We start from the raw sequence: 8,274 nt of genomic DNA, 5'->3' as shown, positions 1-8,274 counted from the left end.
CCAATCTGACCAATAAGCCTCTCACTTCCAGCAGGAGAGTTCAAAATGTTCTCATGCCGCTGACAGGAATGAGAGAACAGGCCAAAATGGAGAAGGCTTTTGAAGTCCAAGGCTTGGAATTGACACACTGTCAATTCTACCATATCCGATTGCCCAAAGTAAGGAACAAAGCAGCCAGACTTAACTCTAGGAGAACAAGACTCTACTCTGTAGTGAGAGGAACTGCAGAGTTCTACAGAAAAGGGCATACGGGGAGATGTGAGGAACTGGCCCTGTTATTGCAATCTATCACACTTGGCCTAAAAAAGAGGGTGATTCAGTGAAAGTCTGCAGACTGAGCAGTGAGACTCCCACATTCTATGCCCACATATGGCCCTGAGAATACTGGCATCTGACCTTATACCTCCCACACGGTCTAAAATCCTCCCCAGAGAAATTGATGGACCCAAGAGAGAACTAAGATTCAGATATTTGGGGGACACCATCCCATGAGAAATCTGACTTACGCCCTTGTTAATCTTCTGTGAAGCACAACGCCAATACCTTTTTCAAGCCTCACTTATAATTATGAAGAAACAACCTAGGTTTGCTGGACGTTTGAGAAAATCTAACAAAAAAGGCAGAAATAAACAAATAAAAAGGCGAGAAAGAAGAGACAGTTAAGGAGCAGAGGAAAACTTAAAAACCTATTAAATCATCTGTCAAATTATAAACTATTATAGCTGAAATAGATATTCAATCAAAGGATTAGAAGGTTAAGTTTAATAAAAAAAACTTGAAGGAAGGACAAAAGAGATGGAACATAAAGAAAGAAGAAAAGAATCAAATAGATCACAGAACCAGAATAAATTATACATTTCATTTATTTCTTAATATCAGATCATCTAATCATTATCCACTCAGGCACACCATTTCATTTCTACTGTATTAAACACCTGTGTTGTGAACAGAGGTAGAAATTACATCAGAAAACAAAGACATCCCATGATCAGGAAGTTCCTGTGTTTATTTATATGGTCAGCAGCATCTGAAAAGAAAAATCAGTGGTGTCAAAGTTGAAGGACAAGATTTCTTAGGCAGACCCATCGCTTCCCTTGTCTGTTTGCTGGGAGTGTTCAAGTCTGTCACTGCTCACAGGACGCTCCTTATCTCATTTGGCGTCTGGCAATTTTTTTCAGCACACTGCGTTCCTTGACTAGTGCTGTTAACAAATCCAAACCACTGTGAGGCACAAGTCTCCAAAGCATACGCTCCCTTCCTCCCCACAAAGATGGCACCAGGACTACAGTAAGAGTTTCACTTCGCTATTGGAATACGTGGCTCAACATAGTCCTTGAAGAGCTCCACCTTTTAAATCAATTTACTAGGAGTTGCTAGCTTTGTTCGACTGCTTACTATGTTCCAGGCACTGTTCTAAGTGCTTGGCAGACATAAGCTTATTTTCACAAGCTGCTAAAAGCAGCTCTATAGGGCAGATGTTACTATTATTGTTATTATTAGTATCATTATCATTATCATCATTCCAAGTTTAGATAAGAACCTCTCTTGGAGACAGATTAAGTATAGCAGAGGATTTTTAACCCAAGCAGTGTAGCTCTGGAGCCCACTAAACTCTCCTGCTTTGAGTACATAAAAGATGCATAGATTATATACTTCTATCCAAATAAGCTTTTACTGCAAAAATTTATTCAATACTCCAGCTCAGTGTTCCCTCAAAATTTTCAAAGGAGCCACTGTTTGGGGGACTGTGTTACATGAATAGATCAGCGATTTCGGAGCAACAGACCAGAAATTAAGTAAATACTGCCCTGCAAAGTCTAGGGTGCTTGGCCCTGGCTTTCTCAGAGGGCACAAACCGTCCAGGACATGATGGATCTTCCATCCTCATGAGCCCAGAGACTTAAATCTGTGTGCCAGATACTATGTTAAGTGCTTTCATACATCATTTCATATAATCCTCACAACAATGCTGGGAGATGCCCTTAATTAATTCCACATATTACAAATGAGGAAACTGAGGCATGGAGAGGCAAAATCATTTACCCAAAATCCCACTGCCAGTAAGTGTCAAGGTTAGGTTCAAGGGTTAGTGGAAGTTCTCTCTAACACTAAAGCCCACATGGTTCTTTCAAGCTATTAAAGTTAAATAAACCATGGTGAAGAGCCCATGTAATTTAAGCCATGAGTAGCTTGTAGTTCTGGGTTCTGTGTTTCCCTTCTGTAAATAGTTTACTCTAGAAAGTTACCCCATTGAAAAGTTTTGAAAAATTTACTGTTACCCTTACTTGTAATGATCTTTTTGAGCTAAATGATGGGAATCATATCTAAGTTGCATGAAGAAAGGGAGGCAGACTGTGGGCCAGCCAAATTAACATGTGATTCATTAAATCGATCAGTTCAATTCTGCCCACATGGGCAAGACAGGAGGGATAAAAGACATAGCAGCCCTTGTGCTTCAGAAATTGGCGACCTAACAGAAAGAGAGTGTAAAAAATACCATACGTGTGTGTACCATGGAGGTTCAAAGGAGGGAGAGATCACACTCACTGAGGGCAGCAGTAGAGGCTTCAAGGAACAGCTTCCACTTAATATGGGCCAAAGAACATGAGAGGAGAGTAAGTGGGGAATGCATTCCAGGTGGAAGAAAGACCAGGAAAATGGTACCAAGACAGTGAGTCCAGATCCCCTCTTCAGATATGTCAGTTATAACATGGAAAGCAAACCAAACTTAGGAAAAAGGGTTTTATGACCCAGGTCTGTGTCCAGTGAGGAGACAGAACTGTTACATGTAACTTTGGGCTGAGAGGGACTTATACCAAGGCTTCCCTGGCCTCCTGCACGTGGCTGCCACTGTCCAATTCTAAGGAAAAGGCTTAGAACACGTCTCCCTACGCTAAACTCCATCCAACTTGTTTTTATCTCAGATTTGGACACAGCAAGCTACAATCCTATTCAAAATCAAACATCAGGTGCCAAATTTCTTCCTTTGTAGACATCTTTAGGTAGAATTAAAGCCCTTGACCATCAAAGACCATACATAAGGAAAAGTCTGACAGATCTTTAATTATCCACTGGGAAATTACTAAACAGCAATAGTCCACCTCCTCAGAGGACACCCATAATTTAGGCTTATAACCTTCACCCAAACATTTGCTCTTGAATGAATTTCTTAATAACTTTTTTTCTATATCTAAATGCAATAAACGACTGCTGTGGAAAATTGGAAAATACATAAAGAAATAAAGAAAAATAACCATTTACCGACAACCACTAATTAAAATTCTATTATCTATACATACATATTTTATATGACTGAGATCATATTATTAGTATATTTTGCATACTGTTTTAGTCACTTTTATACCATAAATTCATCCCCATAGTATTAATTCTCCTATTAATAAACATTTAACTTGATCCATTATTTTTGCAATTATAAATAATGTCCCAGTGAACATCTTTGGCTCCAAATTTGCTCGTTGCTGATTATTGTTTTAGGATGAAGTCCTGCAATTCAAGTTATTGGTTCTCTCTATATAAGTACTCTTTATCTCCTTGATAAATATTTCCAATTTGTTTTTCCAGAAAGATATTCTCCATTTATGCTCAGCTGGAGGCTCATGGGAACATTCCAAAAGCTAACACAGTGCATAGACACACTGAATCCATATTCCTAAGTGGAACCAAGCTGACTCTCCTTGGCATACTGGCACTTCATCTTCCATATGTGCACCATTTTTCTTCTTTCAACATCCTTTCCTTGCCAGTTACCTAGTCTTCTCATCCTACTCTGTTTCTTTTGTCAAAGGAGAAAGGATCTCACAAAGTCAAACGCACCAAAGTATTAGAACCTTTCCCAGAGCTATGGCCATATTTTAAAGAGAATGGCCTGGAAAGATTTCACCCACAGGAGTGATACACATTAGCGAAAATATAGGGCTCAACAGGGAAAATATCTGGGACAAAAGGCTTAAGATTTCTCAAATCACACCATGCAAGCAGCCATGAGCTTCTGAGGAAAACTGGTCTTGTTCTTATTGTAAAGGACAAGCCTATCATTGGGGAGCTTTCATTTTGCAAAGGGCCCATAGTCACAAGCTTATCTCATGACTAATGGCTATGCTGAAAGTCTCATCAGAAAGGACTGTCTTGGGCCAGCCTTCAGAAAGATCATACAACCAAATGTAGGAAGTGAATAACATATATTTTGACCTAGGGATTTGGATCCAGAGCTCTGTGGAAATAAAGCAAAAGTCCATTTCTGTCAACTTGGCCCTTTGGGAAAGTGTATAAAAATCCCACCCACCTAAGAAAATGTTTATAAAGAGATCTGGCAGTCTAAATAGTTGTCATTCTGCTTATTAATGAATGGTGATACATGCAGTTTAGAAAGGGGAAAAAGATGTCCCCCCAGTGAATAGCTGTTGAAATATGATAACAAGATCTTCCTCTGAGCTTTGTCTTATATACAAAGTACCTTCTATAATTTTTCATTTGGTAATTTCTTATTAGTCAAAATTTCTCTTATGGAGAGGCTAAGGAACATTTTCAAACTCTCCTTAAAGCATCAAAAGAAAATAAGAAACAAAGTCAGAAAATAGTCCGTGAGAGCCAAATTCAATTTCTGAGTCACATATTTGGAAATTGGTCATTTCTTTAAGAAACAGGAAGAAAGGAAGTAAACTTCTTCCATCTCTGGACGAATCAATGTTCGTTTTTTTTAAACGTAATTACTTCACCAGCCTTTTACCCCAAACCTGCTGAACACCCCCATGACCACAGCTATCTGCTCCTATAGATGATGGGTTTCGATAGGCCTGTGCATCCCTGTTTGCTCTGTATTGTTTTGGAGGATTCTGCAGTTGTGGGCAGTGGGATATTTTTTCTTTTTAAATAAAGGATGTGCTTTTTTTTTTTTTCCTACCAGGAACATTTAGAACTCTTAGAAGATAAGGTAGCATCCCCTAAACTACTAGAAATTACTGAGGACTGACAGCCACTTAGGGTGTTATCAATTTCTGAGAGGGCCTGCCGCTGGTTCCGTGGGCACTATCTCCACAGTAGCAGGCACTTAGTCGTTCAATGTTATTTGAAGAGGTTTAAGAGGTGCTACAGCTGCTGCAGCTCAGGGTTCTATTTTTAATTGGGATGAACTTAACTGGGATCTGAATCTCTTCAAGAGAGAGACTCTCAGGAAACATTTATGGTAAATCTACTGACAGCAGCAGAATATAAAGATAACTCAATAATCAAATCCTCTAAGAATAAAACACTTTTCCAGAAAGTCAACCTGAACAGAAGAGTTGGGGAATTTCCAGGCTCTAAAGAGTTCATCTGTGGGGTGGACACGATGCATATTAAAACTTACATTTTGCATTATAGAATGGGAAATGAAGGTTCAGAGAGGCTAAGTGACACACCCATGGTTATAGAGTTAATAAGGGGTAGTGTTTTGACTAGAATCTATATTTCCTGTCTTTATTTTCAGTGATATTTCTGCTAGTCATTGCTTTCTGGTGACACACATTTTGAAGGGCTTTATAGTCGTCGTCTTCTGCTGCTGCTTTCTTCTTCTTCTTCTTCTTTTTTTTTTTTTTTTTCCTTTTCCAATCAGATGGTAGGGTTACAGGTCGCCATCCATATTCCTTTTTAAGCTAACAAATAGATCTGGGTCCTACTGAATATCAGGGGGATGAAATTAAAATCATTTTAGAGTTTCAAACTCTGCAAGTTCCTTGGGACCAGTGATATGTCTGCATAAATTACCATTGTATCTTTTGTGCCTCATAGATCGGCACGTAACACCCAATAGGTGTGGATTTTATTCATTCAACAGATGGATGGATGAATGAATAAATGAATGAATTCCATTTTGGCTGTAAAACCAATACAATCTCTCATGTATATGCTAACTTGAACTTAACATTCTTCGGAATCACAGAGAGTTCAGATTTAGATTTTTTCATGATCAGCATTTGCTTCCACCTTCACATTGAAGTTAAACTACGAGGAATCACTGCCAGCAATTCTCCCTACCATCCACCAAGGCAGGGTGGTACAGGAGACTTAGAATAATCAAATCTGGGTCTGGATCTTTTTTTCTTCTTTCACATATTTAGTCAACGCCTTTGAGGAGTTACTTTAAAATTCAAATGATTGAGGAAAAGGCTTTTAATAATTCATACTACTGTTGAGCTTACTTACTAAAAAATACAAATGGGCTAGAGCAAAGGATTGTCACCCTCCATTTGATGTGATATGAAAAAGTACAAGCACTACTGCTGATGAAAAAGGGGAGCCAGATGAGGAACCTATTCCACTGCCTCAACCACTCACATAAAGCCAGCAACACCAAATTCTTGATAAATTGAAATGTAACTTGTCTCCAGATCAAACTAACCTCATATATTGGTCCTTGATTGGTAAAAAGGAGCTATGCAATTTATCATCCAAACAGAAACACCAAGAGTGAAAAACGGCCCTAGTAAAAAACGTGACACTGCCTGGGCAAACAGAGATTAATCATTACTCTAGAAGAAGTCAAGATACTACAGCTTGCTTCAGGTACAGATGAGGCAACATCATACCCCAAAAGTCACTTTGTTTACACTTTATTTCTAGCACTTAGCACATTGTACCATGGTTGTTTGTTTAGATACCTATTTCCCAGCGGGAATGTGAGCTCCCAGAGGGCGGGGACAGGGTTTTAACCTATGTCTCCAGCCACTAGCCTGCAGCCTGACCAGTTCCTCGGGTCCTAGGTTCAACAAGGGTGTATGGAATTAATTCAGTAGTCTAGAAACACACAGCCCACCTCAGTAATAGGCTCTCTGGACTATAGCAGACATAGAAAAACAGAAGACCTGGAGAGACACTCATGATTCAGTTTCTCTTCCTCACCACTGAGAAGGGCATTAAATCTCTAGTTTAGTGAAAAATCGTAGCAAAAGCCAGTGGCTCAGAGAAACACAGTGATATAGAGGGAAGTGGGCAGCTAGAGATCAGCAGAGGATTTGTGGTACAAATGACAGATGAGAGCATGCTAAGAAATGAGAGTCTAGACCGAGTTGCCAGCAGCCAAGAAGAAATGTAGGATAATTAATAAAGTTCATGTTTTTAGACAACCAATTATGTACCCAGTGATTGTTATTATTACTACAACAAATGATCACCGAAGATAGCAAGGCCAGACTATCTAACTTATCCCACAGCCAAAATATCCTGGAGTAACTCTTGGCTGGCATCTAGCCAAGCCGTGTCAGTTGAGGGAAGCTCCATGTCTTCACTATGTCAGAACAGAACTGGCTGTTTGAGGTGAAACAGCATCCAAGTAGAAAATGCTTGGGGAGAAAGGGGGGGGGGCGGAGAAAGAACTTATAGAACCCAAGTAGTTGATGTAACCACAGGAATTATTTCACTTAGAGGGACTGATAACTCCTGCCATTCTTAATAAATACCAAGAAAGGGTTGCTGAATGACACGAGTTTATTCAAACCCAGTTCAGGGATCCAGCAAAGAGCCCAGTTCTCCAATAAGCAGGTGGAGGCACCAGCTCACTAACTAAAGGAGAGACTGGAGGATAGGTCAAAAAGGATAGGCAAAAAGAAGTTCCCATAGCACAGCAAATCCCCTAGCAGAATATGGCCTAGTTGGAGCTTTCTATTCTGGATTTATAGCAAGCCTGGTATGAATGCCATATTTTATGCCTTCTCAGCTTAGTATTTAGGAGTTTAGAAGATCATGAAATGGAGTGGAAAGAAATTAAGAACCACCATTCAGTAGCAACTGACCCCATTGCAAGTACCATCTCATTATCACCTCATTTAAGATTCAGAGCCATGCCAGAAATTAGGACTCATTATCCCTTACTTATATACAGAGAACCAAGACACAGAGGAGCTACTCGCAGAAAATCTCATATACTTAGGAAGCTGCTGTATCAGGTGTCAGACTGAACTTGGGTCACTTTGACCTCAAAACTCCATTCAAAATTTCCCAAATGTCACATGGGCAGGTAGGTGGTGGGGAAAGCCCAACTCACTTCACTCTATCTTGGGATGATGTGCCCTTCAACCCAGATGGCAAACCCCTGTGTGAGCTGCAGCAATAACACGTGATTACTTTGGAAACCTGCCGTTTATTATTTCTGTCTTACTCTTAAACACATGGTGGCCACAGCAGTTGGAAACAAATGGGAGGTGATCTGGTCCTGGGAAAGTGAGCAACCATGTAATTAGCAAAGTTAATATTGTGCAGTTTCCATAAATAACCTGC

The sequence above is a fragment of the Ailuropoda melanoleuca genome, chromosome 10 (assembly GCF_002007445.2).
Source record: "Ailuropoda melanoleuca isolate Jingjing chromosome 10, ASM200744v2, whole genome shotgun sequence".
In the NCBI taxonomy this organism is placed as follows: Eukaryota; Metazoa; Chordata; class Mammalia; order Carnivora; family Ursidae; genus Ailuropoda; species Ailuropoda melanoleuca.
Note: the sequence above shows the minus strand (reverse complement) of the source record.